Raw genomic sequence first — 24601 nt, 5'->3', positions numbered from 1 at the left:
ATTTTTGTTTCATTGTTATTAATCAAGATGACAAATGGAGTTTTTTTTTGTTTTTTCTGTCCACCCTGGCCATCGGACCTTACTTATTCTATGTTAATTAATGTTGACTTATGTTTATTTTTTATTGTGTCTTCTATTTTTCTATTTATTTTGTAAAGCACTTTGAGCTACATTTTTTTGTATGAAAATGTGCTATATAAATAAATGTTGATTGATTGATTGATTGATGTACAGGATGAAACTATGTCCTCTGTGTACAAGAGGTGTATTTCATTTTTCGATCTATGTCATGTATATGAGGAATATTTACACTGCAGCGACAAAATAAAGATATTAGAAATGTATGAAGGCTGTGTAACTGGGCTTGTATGTAGCAGCTAGTTCCAATGATTTTCTATTATGCTTCGCGATCCCTCCTTTATTTATCTCTTCTCTGCATGTGTTTATGTAATCCACCGCCACTTGAAAGAAAAATAACAGAAAGAAAAGAAAATAAGGGTTGTCACTATCATGACACAGCATTATCTTTCTAAGCCAACAGCAAACATATATAGTATTATCTAGGTGGTGTAATGGAGAATAATATCTGACATATAAATTATTTTTTATTAATGGCTAACAATGTCTAATTTTAAAATGCAGGGAAGCTGTATGAGCTAGTCCTTACTTAGGTACATCTACAACTCAACACATCAGATAGGACCTTTTTGTTTGGGAGGACTTGACAAAGTGTGCAGGATCACTTTACATTCTATAAGTCATCCTCCTTTAGGAAGAGACCTCAGAGGAGAGACAGCTTTTAGATTTATGAGCATAGCAAATGTGACTAGGACAGGATACTAAGGCAGATATTTGTATAAAGGTCAGATAGCAGACAATATGATGCCCTGAAACTGACCAAAGGTGAGCTGACCAGAGCAAATCGAGTGTAACTACAAGTTTATGCACCACCTGAAACTATACATCTAGCACTATTAGAACATTAGAACACTCTAGACGAGAACAGGCCATTCAGCCCAACAAAGCTCGCCAGTCCTGTCCACTTATTTCTTCCAAGAAAACATCGAGTCGAGTTTTGAAAGTCCCTAATGTCTTACTGTCTACCACACTACTTGGTAGCTTATTCCAAGTGTCTATCATTCTTTGTGTAAAGAAAAACTTCCTAACGTTTGTGTGAAATTTACTCTTAACAAGTTTCCAACTGTGTCCTGTGTTCTTGATGAACTCATTTTAAAATAACAGTCTCGATCCACTGTACTAATTCCCTTCATAATTTTAAACACTTCAATCATGTCACCTCTTAATCTTCTTTTGCTTAAACTGTAAAGGCTCAGCTCTTTTAATCTTTCCTCATAATTCAACCCCTGTAGACCTGGAATCAGCCTAGTCGCTCTTCTCTGGACCTTTTCTAGTGCTGCTATGTCCTTTTTGTAGCCTGGAGACCAAAACTGCACACAGTACTCAAGATGAGGCCTCACCAGTGCATTATAAAGGTTGAGCAGAACCTCCTTGGACTTGTACTCCACAGATCGTGCTATATAACCTAACATTCTGTTAGCCTTCTTAATGGCTTCTGAACACTGTTGGGAAGTTGATAGCTTAGAGTCCACTATGACTCCTAAATCCTTTTCATAAGGTGTACTCTTGATTTTCCGACCGCCCATTGTGTATTCAAACCTAATATTTACTTCCTATGTGTAATACTTTACATTTACTGACATTAAATTTCATCTGCCACAAATCTGCCCAAGCCTGTATGCTATCCAAGTCCTTCTGTAATGATATAACGGATTCCAAATTATCTGCTAATCCACCTATCTTGGTATCATCTGCAAACTTAACCAGCTTGTTACTTATATTCCTATCTAAATCATTTATATATATTAAAAAAAGCAGCGGCCCTAGCACTGACCCCTGTGGAACACCACTCTTAACATCGGCCAGTTCTGATGAGGTTCCTCGCACCATCACCCTCTGCTTCCTGTGTCTGAGCCAATTCTGCACCCATCTAAAAACATCACCCTGAACTCCCACTTCTTTTAACTTGATGCCCAACCTCTCATGTGGCACCTTATCAAATGCTTTCTGAAAGTCCAGATAAATAATATCATAAGCTCCACTTTGATCGTATCCTTTTGTTGCCTCCTCATAGAATTCCAACATGTTAGTAAAACACGACCTCCCCCTTCTGAACCCATGCTGACTGTTCAGAATAACTCCTGTCCTTGCCATGTGTTGCTCAATCTTATCCTTAATAATTCCTTCCATTAATTTTTGTGATGCATGATAAGCTTATTGGCCTGTAGTTGCTTGGATCTGCCCTGTCACCCTTTTTATATAATGGGATGATATTTGCCATTTTCCAGTCCTTCTGAATCTCTCCAGTGCACAGTGACTTCCTAAAAATATGTGTCAAGGGTTTATATATGTACTCACTAGCCTCCTTAAGAACACGAGGATAAATATTATCTGGTCCTGGTGATTTGTTTGATTTCATCTTATTTAATCTGAGCAGCACTTCTTCTACAATTTCCAAATCCCACAGTACCTCCTTAGTAGTCGCATTTACCTCTGGGAGGTTATCCACTTGGTCACTTGTAAACACCTCAGAAAAATGTAAGTTTAGGGCATCTGCTATTTCACTGTGTATTTTAATTCCCCTTTACTATTCCTGATGCACTTGACCTCCTCCTTGACTGTTCTTTTACTACTAAAATACTGAAAGAATCTCTTAGGGTCTTCTTTCGCCTTATCTGCTATATTCCTCTCCAACTGTCTTTTAGCCCTCTGATATCCTTCTTAATGGTTGCCCTCATGTTCTCATATGCTCTACGATTCACTTTGCAGTCATTCGTCTTATATGCCTTATAAAGCAGTTTTTTCCTTTGCAACTTCTTTTTAAATCTTTATTAATCCACCGTGGAGTTTTTTACTTTCCTATTAATTCCAAATTAAGGTATGCATCTGCCCTGCATTACATGTAGAACATTTTAAACCTGTTCCACTGCTCCTCGACTGTCTCCACACTTAAAAGCTTATCCCAGTCTATCCTATTTAGACTTTGTCGCATCTGCTCAAAATTAGCCCTACCAAAGTTCAACTTAACAATTTTAGTCTTTGCATCTGCACTCTTACAAAATACTGAGAATTGTATTACATTATGGTCATTTGACCCTAGTGGTTCAATCACCTCTACACCCTCAATTCTATCCTGATTATTATAAAATACTAAATCCAGACAGGCTTCACCCCGTGTTGGTGCTTTCAATCAATCAATCAATCAATCAACATTTATTTATATAGCACATATTCATACAAACAAATGTAGCTCAAAGTGCTTTACAAAATGAATAGAAAAATAGAAGACACAATAAAAAATAATCATAAGTCAACATTAATTACATAGAATAAGAGTAAGGTCCGATGGCCAGGGTGGACAGAAAAAACAAAAAAAACTCCAAAGGCTGGAGAAAAAAATTAAAAAAAAATTTAACATGCTTTAACGTGCTGTGTTAAAAAACAGTCTCTGATTACTTCTAAATACCCCTGCTCTTGTGCTCCTCCACCTGCAAGGTTATCCCAGTTAATATTTGGATAATGAAAGTCCCCCATGAATATAATATCTCCCTGTAAACTTGCCTTTTTGATATTACTAAAAAGATGTGTGTTGAAATAACTGTCTGAATTGGGTGGTCTATAACACACTCCTAAAATAAGACCTTTTTCCTTAATATTTTCCAGGTGAAGCCACATGTCCTCACTAAGATGGGGCTCATCAGCCAACTGAAGATGACTTACATTTAAACCCCGTTGGGCATAAACAGCAACCCCACCTCCTTTTCTGTTCTGTCTATCCTTCCTAAAAATGTGTATCCCTCTATGTTACAGTCATCCTCATCTTTGTTATTTAGCCAGGTTTCCATTATTGCTATCATATCATAATTATGCTCTGCTACATACAACTCCAACTCACCTTATTTTTGATACTATCACAGTGTATGGTTTGCAAAGCCACATTCTATTTGTTTTTGTTTATGCCACTAGTTTTAATGTTTGAATATTAAAACTTACTATCTATAAAACATGAAAAAATGGTAACTTTTTTTCCTACCTGTTCTGGTACACTGTCTAACTTCCAGAGGTTACATATCTATAAGGAATGGGGGAGTACTGAACTACAGCAGTAGGAAATCCTGACAGTGTGATGAGAGTGTGGGATTTGGGGCATTCTTGTATGGTCTACATAATAAACAGTATAAGGGAGAAAAGGGTTACTCTAGGACTCTAGGACCCTATCCCAACAAAGTCCCGTAGTGTGTTGGTTGGATGCTACTTGATCCCTGCCGAAGGAAATACAATATTTTAGAATTAGCAGCACTTGAAGCTGTGCAGCGAAGAGCAATCAAGTGCATCCCAGGGCAAAAGGACATTTCCTACTGTGACAGACTCAGAAAATTAAATCTGTTTAGTCTCAAGCACAGGAGACAGTATGGGGACTCCACGTATTTATAATCCTTAAAGGCTTTAATAAAGAAAATCTGGCAGAATTCTTTCAGCTTAAGGGTGAATCCCATACTCAAAGACATTGGTGGAAATAAAGAGGAAGTGCATTTAAGACTGAACACAGGAAGCTCTTCTTTACACAAAGAGTTATGGGACTCTGGAACAAACTACTGAGACATGTACCTGAAGCAGAAACCTTGACAACCTTTAAGAAGTTATCTGGATGAGATATTGGGACAACTTATTTATTAGATAAACAAACAAGCTTCATGGACTGAATGGTCTCCTCTCGTTTGTCAAATTTCTTATGTTCTTATGTAAAGCAGACGGCAAGAGAAAATTTTCAATAATTTACTAAAATCTCTATTAAGTACAGAAGAATATATTTCACATTTCATTGTGAACTACTGAATAAAATGCTACTTTTAAATAATAAAAAAAGCTTCTCTCAAAACTGTAAAAGCCCAAAAGTAAATTCGGCTACAAAGAAGAGCTAAGATTTAGAACTTGCAGGCTAATTAAATTTAGATTTTTCAAGATCAGGCATTATTTTGAAAACATTCATCATTGCATTAGCAATTAATGAGAAAGATAAGTGGAGACCATGAGCAGTGGAAACAGATAAGACAATATCTGCAGCTGTAACAGGGAGGCTTGCTACTTGTTAGACACATTTTCCAAAGAGCCAATGATAAGGCTGCAGTAAGCAGTAAAATACCGAAACAGTACTTAACTGTGCTCTAGGGGCACAGTATTTTTTTTATTTTCTTGTAGTGCGGTAGACTGTTTCCCAATTAGGTTTCAATTTTTTTGGTGTTTTCTGTTTTAATGGGCTCAAGGACAGTGGGCTGAATTCTAAACATAAAATAACATAATATTTTCTTTTTTAAGAGTCACTTAATTCTATATTTAAAGAACAGGGCGGAAAGGATTAAATATTAGCTCAGCAGCTCTGAGCTTATTTCTCTACAGATCAAGTGTCAAGAGATAGGAATAACATCCAACTTGGCAACCCAAATCACACTAAATCACTCACTCGTGCCTCCACAATAAAAGATCATTCACTTCTGTTACCGTTTACATTTATTTATTCAGGAAAAACTGAATTACTAGTACAGAGCACAATTAATTCCACGATTCTTAAATGGGAACTCTGTGAATTTAAGTTGTGGGAACTGAACACCTCAGCCACCAGGTCACACTGCCTTCTCCCTCTTAAATTTAGAATGTATACAAAACTCTCCTTTAGGAGTTACTATGTTGTTCATATGACTGAAAAGGTTGGGCAGTTAGAATAAAAGCAGCTTCTTACAGCTCAATCAAATCATTTTTTGCCACCCGGTTTGTCCAATTTACATATGCAGGGGTCAATCCCCATAACACTTGGTTCAGGGCAGAAACTATTCATGGATGGGATGGTAGTGAGTCACAGAGCCTCTTGCTAATGTTTACAGTTTTAAATGTGCATTTACAGTCTGAGAAGTGCAAATAATTATGTAAATCCTCTCAGGTAGAGAAGTGACACAATACCTTCCACATCACAGTTGCTAGAAAAAAAAAAAATCATTCACTTTTCTTCAAACCATTGTCTAATTCAAAACAAAAAGTACTGTCATCTGGAAAAAAAAAGATTCTTACTTATTATTTAGCTAACACCTTAATTCAAGATGTCTTACAACATTTCAGATACAATTGGTTACAACTCATTTGTTTTTCACGGGCAGGTGAAATGACTTGCTCATGGCCACATAGTGTCAGCAGCAGGATTTGAGATCATAACCTCGGGGCTTGACGTCCAATGCCTTAACTGCTAGGCCACATTGCCTGTAATTAAATGATTATTGTACAGAGCAAGGTTTTGCAATAGAAACAAAAATCAATCAGATTTTGTTTCCGGACAATGAAAATAACGTTCCATGATAGGAAAGTTACTGCTGGAAACATACTCACTTTGATTATATTTTTTATAAAAACAAGTGAATGAATAAAAAGATGAGATAAAAGTTACACACATAAAGGCTAAATTTGAATAAAATCATTTTTCAGGCACTCTCTTAATTTGCCTTGAAATCAGAATAGCTATTTTACATTTAAATTACATCTAAAGGCAAATATTTTTGTACGGCCTTATTTTCTGTACTGATTATCAGAAATTCACTATAAGAAATAAATTAATAAACATACTAACTATACTATAACAATACAGCTGGTAAAGAGGACGTTTCTTCCATCTTTCTCTTCACTAATTTCCCTAAGGTCTAGTTTCATACTGCTGCATAAAAAAAATCTCCTTTGTATATTACACAAATCCTCTGTCATACAAACTGTTGAAAACATGGCTAGACTGTGCCAACACGATTATCTAGTGTAATCAATTAGTACAGAATTCAATGCTCATAAAAACTGCTTGTAAACTTAAAAGTCATCTGAGGAAAGTGACAGAAATATAAGTGAAGCAGGTCTTTTTATTACAAGGCAATCACAATACACACACACACACACACACACACACACACACACACATACATATATACATACATACATACATACATACATACTATATAAATAAAAATAGTGACAGATAGGGGACGCTGTCGTCCCCTTGAACCCTCAGATCAGATGCTAGACACCTGGTAAAAGTCCAATAATCTGACTTTTTATTAATAAACAGTGCGCAAAGCACTCTCCTCTCCACATTACTTATATAAATGTACCACAATAATATAATCAATAATCATTCCACCACTCCCAGATGTGTTGCCACCCTTCCACCCAGCTCAGCTCAACTCTGGGATCTCCCACAGTCCTTTATATAGTCCATGACTTGGAAGCACTTCTGAACCCCTGTCCATGTGACTTCTTAGCACTTCCGGGTCAGATCAAAACTCCTCTTCTTCAACCCGGAAGCACATCATTCCCTTTGTCCATGTGACTAGGACACACTTTCAGGTTGTAGGCAAAATAGTCGTTGCTCCTCCCTGCAGTGCCTTCTAGCGGCCCCCGAGGTATCCAGCAGGGTTGTGGATAAAAACTCCATTGTCCATAATTCCCTGCTGGCATTCGGGGCACCTCCATGCTGCAGGGAGGGCTCCACCTTGCGGTATTGGCTGGGATGACTGGCCTGCCATATTCCACAATTATATATATATATATATACACACACACACATAAACACTGTATATACACACACAAACAAAGTGCCGCCATAATGTTTGGCAGTGTGTACGTGACTTTATGAACAGAAATACTGAGACCACACTGCAGCACGCAAACCAATAGTTAGTCACAAAAATGGGATGGCCAAATTACAGTTTATGAAAAGGTACTTAAAAAAGCCTTCAGAATTTTAGAAATTATCTTGTGGACAGACAAGACAAAGATAAACTTGTATCACAATGATGGCAGAAGCAAAGTGTGGAGATGAAAAGGAACTGCCAAAGGATAAACATGGTAGTGAGGGTGTTATGGCTTAGGCATGCATGGCTGCCACAAGTCCTGGCACATTTATCTTCATCAATGTTATATTGTAACTACTGAAGAGTGCTGGACTATGAATTCTGAGGTGTACAGTAACATCTTATTTGCCGAAGTTCCAGTAAATGACTCCAAACTCATTGGACAGTGCTTCATCCTACAACAAGATAATAATCCAAGTGTACTGCTGGGGCAACACAGGAGTTTTTCAAAGCTAAAAAATGGAAAATTCTTGAATGGCCAAACCAGTCACTTGATTTAAATCCAACTAAGTAGGCCTTCCACATCTTGAAGTGAAAACGTAAGGGGACAAGCCCCCAAAACAAGCAGGAGGTGAAGACAGCTGCATTGGCAGAGTATCATCAGAGAAGATCCTCAGCACCTGGTGATGTCTATGAATCTCAGACTTCAAGCAGCTATTGCATGCAAGGGATATGTGACAAAGTACTAAATATGACTGCTTTAATAGATCTGCCAATGCTATATTCCAAACATTATGGTGCCCTGACATGGAGGACCATGTAGAAAAAGTGTTGTAACTTCTAAATGGTGTGATCGAAAAGTACAATATCCTTAAAGTCTTCAATGTGCACTTTAATCACGTTTGAATTGTTTGATTTGTAATTATTATGTTGTCACAATGGCACCTGTCAAGTAGTGGGATCTTTGGCTACACCTCACTGGACTAAAACTTTCAACAATTTATTGTATACCACTTGGGCTACCATAGATTCTCATTCTCAAATAGCACTTTTTGGAATAATAGAGATGGAAACGCTGTTGCTCAATGAATTATGTACCATGATGACCTGCATTACACAACTTACTCTCCATTTCCCAACTGGAGGAATTACGCTTCTCTTTCTGCATTACAATGGAAATAAGCTCCAGTAACATTACAGACAATTTACATCACTTAACAAGGAAGCATCCCAAAATATTCTTGAATGTATGGCATGAATCGTTGAACACATTCAGCAGATGTAGCCATTTTATTAATACCTGAATATCTCTGAATTTAGCTTTTTCATAATTGTGTTTACTGTTTTTAGAAGTAATGGGGACATGACTAGGTCTGTTGTGTTGTGCTAAAATGTAGTTTAAAAATATTGAAGAATTACACTTAACTAATTAACCAACATTGGCCTATGACATAAAATTATGGCACTTCTGAAAAAATGAAGTTATGATGATGGAAAAAAGGAAAACAGCTGCAAAGATAACATGAAACCATTGTAGACCTTTTAACATAGAGATAAGAAAATACAAAAGATGCAAATAATGTGTTTTATATAAAGTAATTATAATGTATCTTAAATATAGGAGAAAGAAAATGGAAATGCACTGATATTTTAATGTCTGTGTTTTCTGACATGTAACAGTACACTGGAAATCAAAGAACTTGTAAAGAAGCACTTTCACCTGATGAAGCTCATCACAGTTCTATTATGTACAATTTCAAAGGAGCACATCTGCATGGGAAATGCATTTTGTCAAGAATGTGTTCATTTTTAATTTTTTTTTTAATTGTAGGTTTATTATATGAAATGGCTGTGCTACAGGTTGACCAAAAATTGTTCCTTTCGGCACAGACAAACTCATCCCTATCCACCTTAATAAAAGAACAAGTGTCTATGTCTGGGTTCTCCAACATGTTGCTTGCGAGCTACCGATAGCTCGCCACCCCTTTTCAAGTAGCTCGCCAAAGGGTTAATAAATCCTACATAAATTTGAAAACTTGATTAGTCAAATTAGGGGTGGGCGATCTTTCCAAAAAATCATGATCCACAATCTGAATTGCAATCTGTCTTTCCAATGTGGCATACCCTTAAGAGAATATCCAGACTCAAACTCGTCAAGACCTAAGTAACACTTTATTTTAAATATCAAAAAAAGCTGAATTCAATTGTTTGCTTGTTCTCTAGCTAAGCGGAGATAAGGAACACGCCCCGAAAATGGTGAGTGAATGAGGAAGGCCCCTCCTCTCGGCCCGGTGAATGTTTCTTGGATTCACGTAAATAAATTGGTACGACACACGAACTATGATACATAGCAAAATGAGAGAAGTCACAATATCAACCGTAATGTTCAAGCAAATTATAGAAAAAAAACCCGATCTAAATCCGTTAAGTAGTTCTCTCGTGAAAAGCGGACAGACATACAGACATTGGATTTTATATATTATATATTAGTAAACCTTCAAAATAATGTGCAGTTAAAGTCTCAACAGCATTCTCAGCATTTCTGGAGCTTAGTAGAGCCAGATAACTATAAGAATCTTCACCAAGCAGCTCTGAAAATGTCTGCTTTGTTTGGGTCTACATAGCTCTGTGAGTCTGACATGAATGTCATGAAATCAAAGTTCAGAACAAGACTGACAGACGAACATTTAAATTACTCCATAAGAGTGAACCTAAGTGGCTACACTACACCATACACCTCTCTTGTTGACTCCATGCAGTGCCAGTCATCTCACTAACTAAAAAAACACATCACACATGCAACTGGACATGTGAATACTCTTGGGAAGTGAAACGGTGACATGTAACAAAATGACAAATGAATAAGGAATATCTGTGTATTTGTAATTGCATTGTTTTGTTTTGACAGCATTCATGTTTTAATTAAATAGTATGAGATACACTAGAAAACACATACAGACATACAAAATGCACTTGCAGGTGAACTAAATATTTTTGTGATGTTTTAATGCAAAATGTGAGTTGTGCACTCCAACATTTTGTAAATGTTCAGGCAAAACAAGCTTATTCAGTTTGTTTGAGTTGAAATAAGCTATGAGAATAAACGTTAGAAAACATAAGTCGCTTTCGGCAATTTCATTTTGTAAAAGTAGCTCTCAGGGGAAAAATGGCTGGAGACCCCTGGTCTATGTATTCATCCAGCTGTATGGTTGAAGAATCCTGTACCAAATGGTATGTAAAAAAGATGCAGAGACCGGACAGACACACTGCACTGCAAATGTTAATGTCTACATTGTTTATTTAAATTTCAACCCATCTTAGATGGGGAGCATAGCTAGTATTGTACTGTATATTCTTTCTAGCTGGCTGTTTCTAACACATTTTTCTTTACTTTGTAGAACTTCTGTTTGGGAGGACAATGTGTCTCTTTTCCTCCAAACCATAAGGGGAAATCTAACATTTATATTTGGGAAAAAAAGCGAATCATAAAGAATAATTGCATTTTTTAGAGTCACACTGTACTGCTACATATTGACATCACATCCCATGCCAAATATGGTACGATGTTCATAATATACATTCATAGTATTAAGTCTCAATTACTGCACATTAACATATTTACAACTTTGGAATTATGAAAAGTAGACAAATACCATTAGCGAAATGTAAATCAAAGAAAACATTTTTGGAAGTTTGTTTTTCTAAATACTTTAATTGTGGTAAAACAGGCACTTTATTATTTTATTCTTAACAAGATGGAAAATGTACACATAACCATAGCATAACTTCCATATGTGTGACTAAGTTTACTGATTTGAAAATTAGACATTTTTCTGTTATTTATTTGCTTCATTTAAGAGACAGATATCACTTTTTAATTTTTTTTAAAAATATTTTTATATCACTGTGGTATGTGTAACATATGATGGATAGTGGCTGAGTCTGTCATTCTGCATTTTGTTCATGCAAGCTTGCACTGCTCTTTCAATCGCTTGTGCCAAATGCACCTTTTGTATACAAAAAATAAAATAACTGTAGACAAAATATACAAGCTGAAATGACCTCTCTCAAGTATAATGTAAAGTCTATTATAAAAAGAAATCCTTGGACGAGACTTTCTCAGACATAATTTCAACTCCCGGGAGACAAGACTTTTTGCCAAGAGATTTTGACAAGTCCTGCCCTCCTCTCAAACATTTATAACAACGCCCATGGTCCAATCACTACACATTCGTGTGAATATTATTGTCAGACACAATTTCTACACTCTCAGCTCGAAGCGGGGTCGGAAATAAAAGACAAAGAGTAAAAGACAAAGTAGAACGTCATAAGGAGGTTCAAAATTGTTGGCACGATACACATGCAGAGCAGGTTAGAGATTATGAAAGTACTAAAATTTAAAAGTCTTAAAAAACTGATAGTAAAGATTGCATTATCACTAACAAACGGAAAATATTACTTGGTGCAATAACGGAACAGCGAAAATAAATTAAATATATGGACATAGGTTATATGACAGAAGTATGTAGTTATTGTTTGGCTTTAAACTTTAAGTCAGAGACTTGTAGATCATCTAATTCGTGTCGCCATCAGGGAAAAGTAGTGTTTCTTCCCAATGAAGAGGCCTATCTGCGGGAATTAAAAGATTTGTTGTTTGGTGAAAGTGAAATTCACATATGCGAGCGGCAGAGATGCAAAATGGTTGGCACACGGCGCAGGCCAGGGGGTTGGCGAATAAAGCGAGCTGGGGGAAAAGCCCCTTAGTGTAATTAAAAATGTGCAGAGTGTTTTCAGAATAGGCAATGTGCAAGAGAGAGATGCTCAGGGCAGGACAGAAGATAGTATTCAATGATCAGTCCATCCTCTAACACAGTGTATCCACGGCATGGGGCAGTTAGAGCCTATCACAGCAAGCAATGGGCACTGGCAGGCAGGAACAACTCTCAGACAGGCTGCCTGCCCATCACAGAGTGAACACACACACAAATACACACTTGTAATTCTTTGATTATTAACATGTTTATATTAACTGAGGCCTTAAAAAATGTGGAAAAATTGCCTTTTATTTGAGACTTATTTTAGTAACACAGTAAATTTACTTTAGGTGGGCCAGGTCTATTGGCCACCCCTTAAACTTTGCCCGTGCCCTGTACCCAGATGCAGCGGTGTGTATTTAATGCCAAAAAATAAACTTAACTTTTTTTAAAGTTAATATTAACTAATACCTTTTTCCACGCTGACAGAAAGAAAGCCTCACCCGATCATTAATTCACTCATGTGGACAAACCATGGATGTTACAAACCTTAACAGGCACTGAACACAAAAAACAAACTGCCAGGCTTTCTTTTCTTTTTTTTTTTAAAGATGAAAACTGCTCATTAAGCACAGAATATGTAAATCCATTTAACTGAATAAATCAACATTTTAGTTACAATGTTAAATAAGTTCTTTAATTTAAGCATCTTGCCTTTTAAAGAAATTATCCCTGAAAGATACTGAAGTCGTGTCACCATACTGGAAAAATAAATGAATAGAGTCTTCACAGCAAGCCACACAAAATGCAGCCAATTATCACTTGATGTATCTACTAACAGCAATCGTGCCATTTTTGTACTGAGCTGCATAAAGAAAATAAAATTTACACAGCTAGAAAACAATATCCTTTGGCTATTTTCTGTACAGATCAAGCTATGCCTAATTAAAATTCTTAGGATATTTTCCAATAGTGGGCAATGTGCCATGTCTAGGAATGAGTTTATGCTGAAAGATAGGGCCATGGCTTATTATACAATGGTATTTCAAGTACTCTACTTTTAATATTTTAATGTACAATTCAGGTAGCTAGTGGCATCTTTAAGTCAGTGTTATTGTCAACATCTGAAGCTCTTTGAGTTGAGCACTTAGAAATTGTTAACAATACTTACACAATATGACATCTTGAACCAATTTTAGTGTCGTTAATAGTACCAAACATGGCCCATGAGCAACAACTTGATACATTCTGTACTAATGACATAAATTCATGTAAAATATCTTACATTTTCAAATTATATATATATGTTTGTCAGATTGTGATTCAGACCTAAGAATGTAATAATCCGATCTTCACCCGGTCAAACAAGCAAACCAGCAACCTTGGGGCAATGTCAGAGGCTTCTTCTCAGGCACTGATGTCCGAGGTTCGATCCCTGTAAGGGGATGCAAAAGTATGTACACCTGATGAGCTCCAATAAGGGCAAAACACATTTCGTGTACTTTTTGTATTATTTGGCAGATACTGTATCACATATCTATGAGCTGCTTCTTGCAACTGAGAGGATGTGGTGGATGTTTGCTGACTGGCTGACCAACCACAAGCATTACCTGGTAGATAACCACGTAAATAATCAGATTGCAATTCAGACTTAAGAATATCTATATCTATCTCTATCACTATCTATATATCTATTGTTTTTCTCAGTAAATATATTTCTAATGCTGCTATTAACATGAACTTTTCACCAGATGTTAGTAACATCCCAAGTAATCCACACATACTAAGAAATCAAAACAAATAAGTCCATAAATGAAGTTATGTGTAATAAAGTGGAATGGCACAGGGAAAAAGTGTTGAACACAAGAAGACAAAAAGACTGAAATCTGTTAGTATTTAGAAAGCAATCCTGCCCCCTATCAGTGCAAATTAATATCAGTTGGTATAGTCCCAATTGATGGCCTATAAAAAGGTTTCTCTGTACCAAGGTGTCACTCACACAAGAAGCCTCTCATGATGGGTAAAAGCAGAGAGCACTCTCAAGACCTTTGTAACCTTATTGTTGCAAAACATACTGATGGCACTGTTTACAGACATATTTCTAAACTTCTGAATGTTCCAGTGAGCACCGTTGGAGCCATAATCCGGAAGTGGAAAGAACATAATTTCACCATAAACTGGCCACGACCAGGTGCTCCTCATAAGATTTCTGACAGAGGAGTCAAAAGAATAATCAGAAGAGTTTTCTAAGAGCCAAGGATCACTTGTGGAGAGCTTCAGAAAGACCTGGAATTAGCAGATAGAGTTGTTTCAAAGAAAACAATAAGTAATACACTCAACCGCCATGGCCTCTATGCACGCTCACTGCGCAAGTCTCCACTACTGAAGAAAAAGCATGTTGAAGCTCTTTTAAAGTTTGCTGCACAACATATGAACAAGTCAATGAAATAATGGGAGAATATAGTCTGGTCAGATGAGACCAAAATTGAACTCTTTGAATGTCACTGCACACACCATGTTTGGAGGAGAAATGGCACTGTGCATGACCACAAAAACACCATACCAAAAGTGACATTTGGAGGTGGGAACATCATGGTGTGAGGCTGTTTTTCAGCATATGGTACTGGCAGACTTCATATAATTGAAGGAAGGATGTCTAGAGAAATGTACCAGGACATTCTTGATAAGAATCTGCTGCCATCTACCAGGATACTGAAGATGAAATGACGGTGGACACTTCAGCAAGACAATGATCCCAAACACACAGTCAGGGAAACTCGTAATTGGTTTCAGAGAAAGAAAATTAAGCTGCTAGAATGGCCCAGTCAATCACCAGACTTCAATCCAATTGAAGATCTTTGGAAAGAACTGAAAATCAGAGTTCACAGAACAGGCCCCCGGAACTTTCAAGATTTGAAGACTGTTTGTGTAGAAGAATGGGCCAAAACCACACCTGCGCAATGCATGTGACTAGTTTCTCCATACAGGAGGCATCTTGAAGCTGTCATTACCAACAAAGGCTTTTCTACTAAGTATTAAATAAATTTCAGTAAGTGTGTTCAATACTCATTCCCTGTGTCATTCCACTTTATTACACATAATTTATGAACTTATTTGTTTTGATTTCTTTGTATGTGTGGATTATTTTGGTCGTTACCGACATCTGGTGAAAATTTCATGTTAATAGCTCCATTAGAAATATATTTAATGAGAAATACGTTGACACGTTCAATGCTCATTTCCCCGTTATATACATACGTACACATACACAGTATATATACAAACATATATACAGTATGTATATATATATGCATTGAAGATTAAAGCTATAGTAAGATATACACCACAAAGCAAAATATATTAGCAGAAAACCCCAGATTAATTTTATGTGGCAAAAATTAATCAGTTCAGATTGTGGCAGAGGGCTTGGTCAAGACAAGTGATTCATGTATTTTCCTATGGTGGAAAACTTACATAGGGACATTAGGAGCTTTATTGATAAGTGCACTGGAGGTGGCAACATCTGCTGATTATGGAAGGTGTTTTAAAAACGGTTTCTTTGGTCAGACAAATATATGGCAGCAGCGAGAACCTATAAGTTATATGTGTCACCTTGCTACTCTGTGTACTGGATGGATAACGTAATGGGAACTTGGACTGAGAACAGTAGGGACACCTGGGGCGGCTATGGAAAGGATGGCCTCAGGGGTTCTGGATGCTAACCCTGATCCTGGAAGTTATTTCCAGAAATTACTTGGAAATAGTCACTGGCCAATACTAAGAAACCCCTTCAGGTCATAGGGCTGGACTTGGTGCTGAGACAACTGAATTTTACCAGTACTTGCCAGGTGAAAGGAAGTGGGGCCAGACTTTATTGAAGGTACAAAAAAGTTAAAAAGCAGAATTATGTAGTTATTTAAAGGTGGGTAAGTGTAAACGGCACCCTGCCATGTGGATAGATAGATAGACAGACAGACAGACAGCCAGCCAGCAACGGACACTGTGAGAAGGACTTTAAAGTCACAGTACTTATGGGCAACTTCAAGACACAGCAAGACAGTAAGAAATGGAAAATTAAACTGGTGCTAAAATTTAACACATTACAACATGGCTTAAATAGAGATAAGAGGATTTGACTACAGATCCATATTGTATGGAAATTTCATCAAAAACTTCAAAAGATTTTGTCAGACAGTTATCTTATTAAAATATCTTGATTATACATTGTTCTTTTCTCCTGCTAAATGAATCTTAGCCTGGAGAGGTCTATTAAATTTTTATACTGAAGATGACCCATGTAAAGTTTTTCCAATGCGGTCTCTGTCCTAGTGTCTAAATAAACACAGGGAACTCCAGGATCTGTATTACAAGTTGCCTGAAGGAGTGGCCTGAGTTGACTTGAAAGCCTGCATATTGCATTCTGTTCAGTTAGCCAATGAAAAGTGTCATTTTGTTGAACTTCACACTGTGCCCATTATGGCAAATATGGTTCAACACCCGATTATGACAGCCTGTGCCCCAAAATACTTCCTGACTCCAATTTCAATAACCTCAAAACAGACATTTAAACCTTGTGTAGCGCTTTCTTTACCCTTTAGCCATAGGAGTTCATAAACTCTATTTCCCTAAACTGATATATGAAAACCCCTTTAATTTTAAATATGTGTTTTTAGAGGATAAATTAGATTCCCTTAACTAATACATACTCCCCAGTAATAAGCTGCCAGCTGTTTCACAATTAGATAACTTGTAACACAATTCACAATAAAAATATGCCCAAAATATAACAAAATGTATTTACTAAATTAGGAAAATATCTAAAAAAAACAAAAACTATTTATAGTTAAGTCCAATCAAAGTTCCCACAAATCATAGATTACAGAAATTAGAAAACTCACACAAATTGCAGTATACTTACCCTTCACAACAAATACATATAGGTTCAGGCAGTGTACTTAAACCTTACAAATGTACTTTTAACTGTTTGCTTTTTCCAGCACTTAAAACATCCCACTGTTAAAGAAGAACACAATAACCAAATCTATAATATGAACAAACTTAATCACTAAAACCTCACTTTAACATAACAACTTTAGGGGTCCCCATACACACACACAAGCCAGCGGCCACCAAAATAAAATATTAACACAAACCCCCGTCGTTGCAGGCCTGGTCGACGCTCGTGGTCAAAACGTTAAGGCCCATTCACTCTAACGAGCCAACATAAAAAGGTCACAGTACTCACAAATAAGCGGAGTGAATATCAGTGTCCATTGTCCAAACACAGCTGTTTCCACACTGTGGAAAAAAGATAGAATTGCCCTGCAGGCAGGCTCACGACAAAACGCTGCAAACGAAATGGAGCCAGTCCGTCCAAAATCGGGTGAAACTTGCTGCTTTCCTTCTTGCCTGAGGAGCTGCCGGACTTTCCTTTCGTCACCTGGAGCGCTATCCAAAGTATCCCGTGCCTCTTTGCAGGCTAACTTCACTAGTTCGCCTGTCTTGCTCAAACTCACAACCACTTTTTTTTTCTTTTCACCACCGCTTCTTCCTGCCTCCCCGTCCAATAGGTTCTTGCGTGAACCGTACCCGGAGCTCTCAAGCCTCCGTAAACCACATAAAACTCACTTTGTTGTGTTTTATTTTTTTTTAAATAAATAAATTAAAAAAACAACCAGTAAACATTATTAAGGGGAATATTATATTATAGGGCGGCACGGTGGCGCAGTGGTAGCGCTGCTGCCTCGCAGTTAGGAGACCCGGTTCGCTTCCGGGTCCTCCCTGCGTGGAGTTTGCATGTTCTCCCCGTGTCTGCGTGGGTTTCCTCCGGGCGCTCCGGTTTCCTCCCAGGTTAGGTGGATTGGCGATTCTACATTGGCCCTAGTGTGTGCTTGGTGCGTGGGTGTGTTTGTGTGTGTCCTGCGGTGGGTTGGCACCCTGCCCAGGATTGGTTCCTACCTTGTGCCCTGTGTTGGCTGGGATTGGCTCCAGCAGACCCCCGTGACCCTGTATTCGGATTCAGCGGGTTAGAAAATGGATGGATGGATATTATATTATATGATCCTAGGGCTACACTTGTCTTTTCAGGTTCCAGGAAATTGCTATATTATCATGTTTCTAGGTGTTTTCTTACTCTGTTCTCTGGCTTACACCAGGTGCCATTACTTGTTCATTGGCTCTTTGCCCTATGTTACTATCAATAAGGCCCTCCTGGACACAGACTGGATAGCTCCTCATAGTAGGCCAAGCACTTTATGATTGCCTCTTTGTTTGTTCAAAGCAACTCCTTGATAGAGGTTATTCTGCGTCTGTCTCTCTGCTGACTACATTAAGTGAATTTATGGTTTACACAGATCGTTTATCTGATAAGGGATTAATGAATCCACACCCTATTTGAGAGATTTAGTCATAGTACAGTGTCCAGAAACACCTCAGTGTGATCTGGCACATTGTGTGGGTGAGCTATGTCATAACAAAGAATAAGACAGGAACACATAAAATATCTAAGGCAAATTTAAAGGCATAAAATCAAAGCAATCTTGAATGTTTTATGCTGATATTAAACATACTAATTTTACTTGACATTAAAAACATCTATCAAATAGAACCAATTTTATAATTGAGGTGCTGTCTCATTTTTATACCAAAAATCTATTAATATAAAAACAAACAAACCTGTTTAATCCAGTTCAGAGTGGCAAGGACAGGAGCCTATCCAAGCAGCATTGTGCATAAGAAAGGGACCAGTCCTGAAAACTGTGCTAATCCACTGCAGGGCAGACATGAGCACATGCCAAAATTCACTCATATAAGGCCAACTTAGTTCCATGAAAAATTAAAAAACTGCCACGGATTAAGTCATGGGATAATTTTCACATATTATTATTGCCAGTGAAAAAAAAACAATTCTCCTGTGTTAACCCAACAGTAACACATTACATCTGTTTTACACCACTGTGCTCCTTCTCACAGTACCACTGGGTGTTTACTTTCAGGAAAAACACAAATGGCAGTGTGCCACATAAATGGAATGGAGACACTCTGCTGTTTTATGTTGTCTAAATAGTGCCAGAATGATGTAGGAGCATCTGTTCATATGTAGACTATATATGTGTGCACAGCTGATCCCCTAAGAAAATGAGCTTCGTAATACAGCAAACCAATTATGTTAGACTATTGTACCTGATGAACAACACAGATGACAAGCAGAGGATAAATGAAATACGCCTTTCTCGTCTTTGTTTGCTCCTGTCTCAAATATTATATCCATTGTATAAGCTAAAGTGTTTTATAACAGGCATTTAAAAGAAGAAACCTGAACAAAATTACACAATTAGGCTTCTGTTTTTGGAAATTAATTTTATCAGACACTGCTGTGGATACTTAGCTTGGGAGAAAGAACTGTTTACAATTTATTTTGAATGAGATACTATATTTTTTTGTAAAGTGCAATAATAATACCAAACCTAGCATGTTTAAATTCATTCTCATTCTTAAATAATATAAAAGTTAAATAAATGTGATCTGACAGATACTGCTGAACTTAAAACTATTTTTGATGTATATGAAGATATGTATCGGACCAAACAGGGCTAAAAGCAATAGGCAAACATAATTCAGCTTGTTTGTAGAGAATTCAGAAGTTATTGTTGTACATAGGTTTCAGTGTTCAGGGTAGATATCGCACACATCTCTTGTTCTAAACGTCTGTATCTTTGTTAAGATGTAGTTATCCAAGAGTTCTGCAAAATGCAAAAGCACACAACTTCCGACAAAAATTATAATTTTAAGATCGGAAAATCAATCTTAATTTTACACACACAAAGAAACACACATATAGACACCATGCTAAAATGAAATAACTTTTTACGACATTTTGAAGATCGTAGAATCAGAACGTAAACATAGCTCTATAGTGAATTTTTGACCCCATCAGCAAACTTCCATCTACATGGAAGTAAAAATTGAAAAAGAACCATATAACCAAATGTTAAACATTAATTTTAATCAAAAAGCAAAGGAGGAGCGTTGAAGCCAGGAATGAGAAACAAAAATTATTGGAAGCAATCTAAAATTCAATCATGAACAAATGGGAAGTGCATGACTGCATAGTTTCATGTGTTGCACACTTCCACTTGATTCTGCTTAGAAATGGTACAGCAACTAATAAACAAAAATGCTGAAAATGGCAGCGCGTATACAAAAACAAAATGGTGTTGCGGGGAAGACAGCAATAATTTTCAACACTGTGAAAAACAAATCCGGAACAAAAACAAATGTAACCACATGGTTCTTTGACCATCAAAATCCCCACAAATAATCGACAATTTTCAACAGCAAAGAATAAATTGTAAATAACGTAAGAAATTCTAAATTGCCCTAGTGTGTTTGGGTGTGTTTGTATGTGTCCTGCGGTGGGTTGGCACCCTGCCCTGGGTTGGTTCCTGCCTTGTGCCCTGTGTTGGCTGGGATTGGCTCCAGCAGAACCCCGTGACCCTGTGTTCGGATTCAGCGGTTGAAAAAAGGATGGGTGGAAAAAAAATCTAATTATCACATGCAGAAAGCTAGTCAGTGATAGTACTTTACAAGTTGTCCTGAAGTATAAAATCATCATATTTTAAATCTGTAGACTGCTTCTATTAAGTTTTATTTTTGCTCAAACAAACTAGGATGACGTTAACTAATTTACAAAGGAATCTACAGGACCCTTAAGGCAATTTAACTGCAGCGGCAAATTATGAAAGCATCTTCACTTTCTGTATTGCAATGCATTAGTTTCAGTCAATTTACAACTTAATGGTAAAACAAAAACACACACGATCAAAACTTTTGTGCAAGAGCCATCAATCACTAGGACAGCTAGCCAATCACATGTGTGTAATATTTAATGTCCTGGAGCCCCATGTGGGATTTTAACATAAATAATGCCCTATCTGAAGGACTGAGGAACAACAGAGGAAGCAATGTCAGAGACTGAGATATGTTAGAAACACAGAGAGTGACCATCTCATCTGGACATCAGAGAATCTACTCTTAGGAGCCACAACAATTGCTAAATTAAATTAAAAAGCCACCCAGGTCATCATCCACCCTTGACACAGCTAATTTTTAGTAAGCTTTTTCCAAGATATACATATACATATACATTTATGTATGTACAGTATGTATGTATGTATACATATCCAGACTTTCCTATATATTTTAACTAGCAAAATACCCGCGCTTCGCAGCGGAGAAGTAGTGTGTTAAAGAAGCAATGAAAAGAAAAGGAAACATTTTGAAAATAACGTAACCTGATTGTCAATGTAATTGTTTTGTCACTGTTGTGAGTGATGAGTGTTGTTGTCATATATATATATATATATATATATATATATATATATATATATATATATATATATATATATATATTTACACACACACATAAACATATATATACAGTATATATACATATCTATACATATACACATATATACATACATATATATATCTACATATATACACACACATATATACACACACATACATACATACACACACATATATAAACATATATATACATATACATACATATCTACATACAGTATATACACACACAGCTATTTCATATCAGTGCAATATGCTGTTTGTTAAAACGGTTGACTCCCGCTCTTACGTGCAATAACAAATCAAATCATTCAGTTGTCTTTGCTCATATGTCATTTTAGAGCTGGACGCCTGGCATCTTTTTTTGTCCACAAGTTCGTTTCTGTTTGGTGTGAGGTTCTGTGTTGTGGAGATTCTCAGGATGGATTGCAGGTGCTCATCAGTGAGGCGACTCCTGTGTGCTGTTTTGTTAGTCTTTATCACTGAGAAGAGCTTCTCACACAGATATGTGCTACCAAACATGCACAAGGTTCGAGCCGCATGTAGACGGACTTTTTTTGTTCTTCAAAGTCACCAAAGCGCCGTGCAAACTCAGTGCGCAATAACTCTAGCTTCGCAATAACTTGCAGCATCATAAGGTAGACTTGATTAACGCGGTAAGTGTTCGGCAAGGCAGCTGAAGCGCTGCATTATGGGATCTGTAGTTTATTGTGTTACCAGCGCTTCATATACCGGCCATTAATAACAATAATACAGTATATAAAATGATCTCGGGCGGATATAATTACACGCCGGGCGGATGTGGCCTGCGCCCTTGAGTTTGACACATATGGACTAAATAGAACTTGAAAAGATATATTTTTTCAAATGTGATCGCAATTCAGATAGAGTTGACGCCAGCACTACAGCCTGCATGCCTCAATAAGTCATCCTCCCTCGCTCTTACTTTTTTACCGTTCATCTAATGAATACACTGAGTATGGCTTTACCAAAACAATCATTGATGGCGAATAAAGTTTCCATTATTCGAGTATGTAGATCGGGTATATATATACATATATATATACCCGCGTATCGCAGCGGAGAAGTAGTGTGTTAAAAAAGCTAGAAAAGAAAAGGGAACATTTTAAAAATAACGTAACATGACTGTCAATATACAGTATTTGTTTTGTGAGTGTTACTGAGTGTTGCTGTCATCAAGGATTTGATTATCATTATTTCTTTCAATCAGGTTCGTATTTGTAGGATGTGTTGTGTTCAAGTTACATTCCGTGTTTGTCAATCGTTGTAAAGATGACAGGTTTCATTCATCGATTTGTTTCTTACTGCATCAATAAACAGCTCGTCTTCTTCTTTATCTGAGACCTGACACACTGCATGCACGGGTTTTTTACACTGTCTTCCTTTAGCGGGACATTGACTTTTTTCACTGTGTGCTTTGTTTCCGCAGTAGCTGGATTTATGAATATGCTTATCAGACGCTTCATATTTTTTGCTGCCTTTTCAATTGTGTAATTCGATTTTTGTTCAGCGCTCTTTGGAACTGTTACTTTTTATCTGTGCACTGCGTCAGTTCACGTGAGCCACTCGGTGTACATGCATCGAAGGTTCCCAGCTGTGCTGGTGCCATCTCGTGCTATGTCCATGGCTGTATTTAATGTTACCTTAGTCCTGGCACTTAAAACTTTCTCTCGCAGTTTCGCTGAGTTTGTGTCAAACACCACCCTGACCATCTCATCTTCCTCTCCATAAGCACAGTCCTTCACCCGTGAATATTTACCCGTGGCAGTTTGCTATTGGATTGCCGCTGACGGACGGCCTTATATGGGCAGGCACTAAATTACAAACGCCAGCGGCAGCCTGTCTATGAACTTAATTTAAAGTGTAGGTTTACATCGTGCTTTGTTTCCGAAGTAGCAGAACTTATGAATATGGTTGTATATGTCACTCGCTCACTTCTTATTGTTTCGCTGCCTTCTCAATTATATAATGCATGTTTTCTTCAGCGCTTTTTTGAGGTCTTCCTGGTTTTCTATGTACTGCATGATTACGTGGGAGGCGTGATGATGTCACACGAAACTCCGCCCCACGGCGTTGAAGCTCATCTCCATTACAGTAAATGGAGAAAAACTGCTTCCAGTTATGACAATTACGCGTAGAATTTCGATATAAAACCTGCCCAACTTTTGTAAGGAAGCTGTAAGGAATGAACCTGCCAAATTTCAGCCTTCCACCCACGGAAGTTGGAGAATTAGTGATGAGTGAGTGAGTGAGTGAGTGAGGGCTTTGCCTTTTATTAGTATAGATTTCTATTATACTCTCTTCTAGTGGTATTATTACACTTTAATAAATAGTATGTTTTTTACTTATTGTCTTTGTATCTGGAGTAATACAGTAAATATTAGGACACATAGTGCACAGGAGATCGCCATTTGCTTATCCTGTGGGATTTATCAAGGATGAGGGGGAGCACCTGAATGGGCACAACAAGTGTGGTAGAAGTAAGACACTTTAGAATGGCAATTGGCATATAATAAACAGGTGTACAAGCCTTTGTGTGTCTCAGGACCACCCGTACATTTGTTAGGACCAGTGACAATAAGTCCCTATGAGAAGTACTGAGGAGTGACATGGTTGAGGCATCACTCTTATGTACTTATGTGGATGGGATATAATATTACAGAGGAAAGGGTAGTTAGGTATCATACGTAATTGTGTGAACAAGATCTCTGTGTGTGTTAATCTTGAGGTGCAAGAGTAGACCAACCTAGTAACAAACTTGGTGAGTCTCACACATCCCTT

General features: G+C 37.3%; 1 protein-coding gene across 3 annotated transcripts in view; it reads right to left on the bottom strand.

Moving 5' to 3' along the window:
* The window catches only part of galnt13 (UDP-N-acetyl-alpha-D-galactosamine:polypeptide N-acetylgalactosaminyltransferase 13), a 241880-nt gene that overhangs the window by 31553 nt on the left and 185726 nt on the right, over window positions 1–24601 (bottom strand). The gene's annotated exons all lie outside the window — the stretch shown is intronic.

This window comes from Polypterus senegalus, chromosome 6 (genome assembly GCF_016835505.1).
Source record: "Polypterus senegalus isolate Bchr_013 chromosome 6, ASM1683550v1, whole genome shotgun sequence".
In the NCBI taxonomy this organism is placed as follows: domain Eukaryota; kingdom Metazoa; phylum Chordata; class Cladistia; order Polypteriformes; family Polypteridae; genus Polypterus; species Polypterus senegalus.
This window is presented reverse-complemented; position numbering and strand designations above follow the sequence as displayed.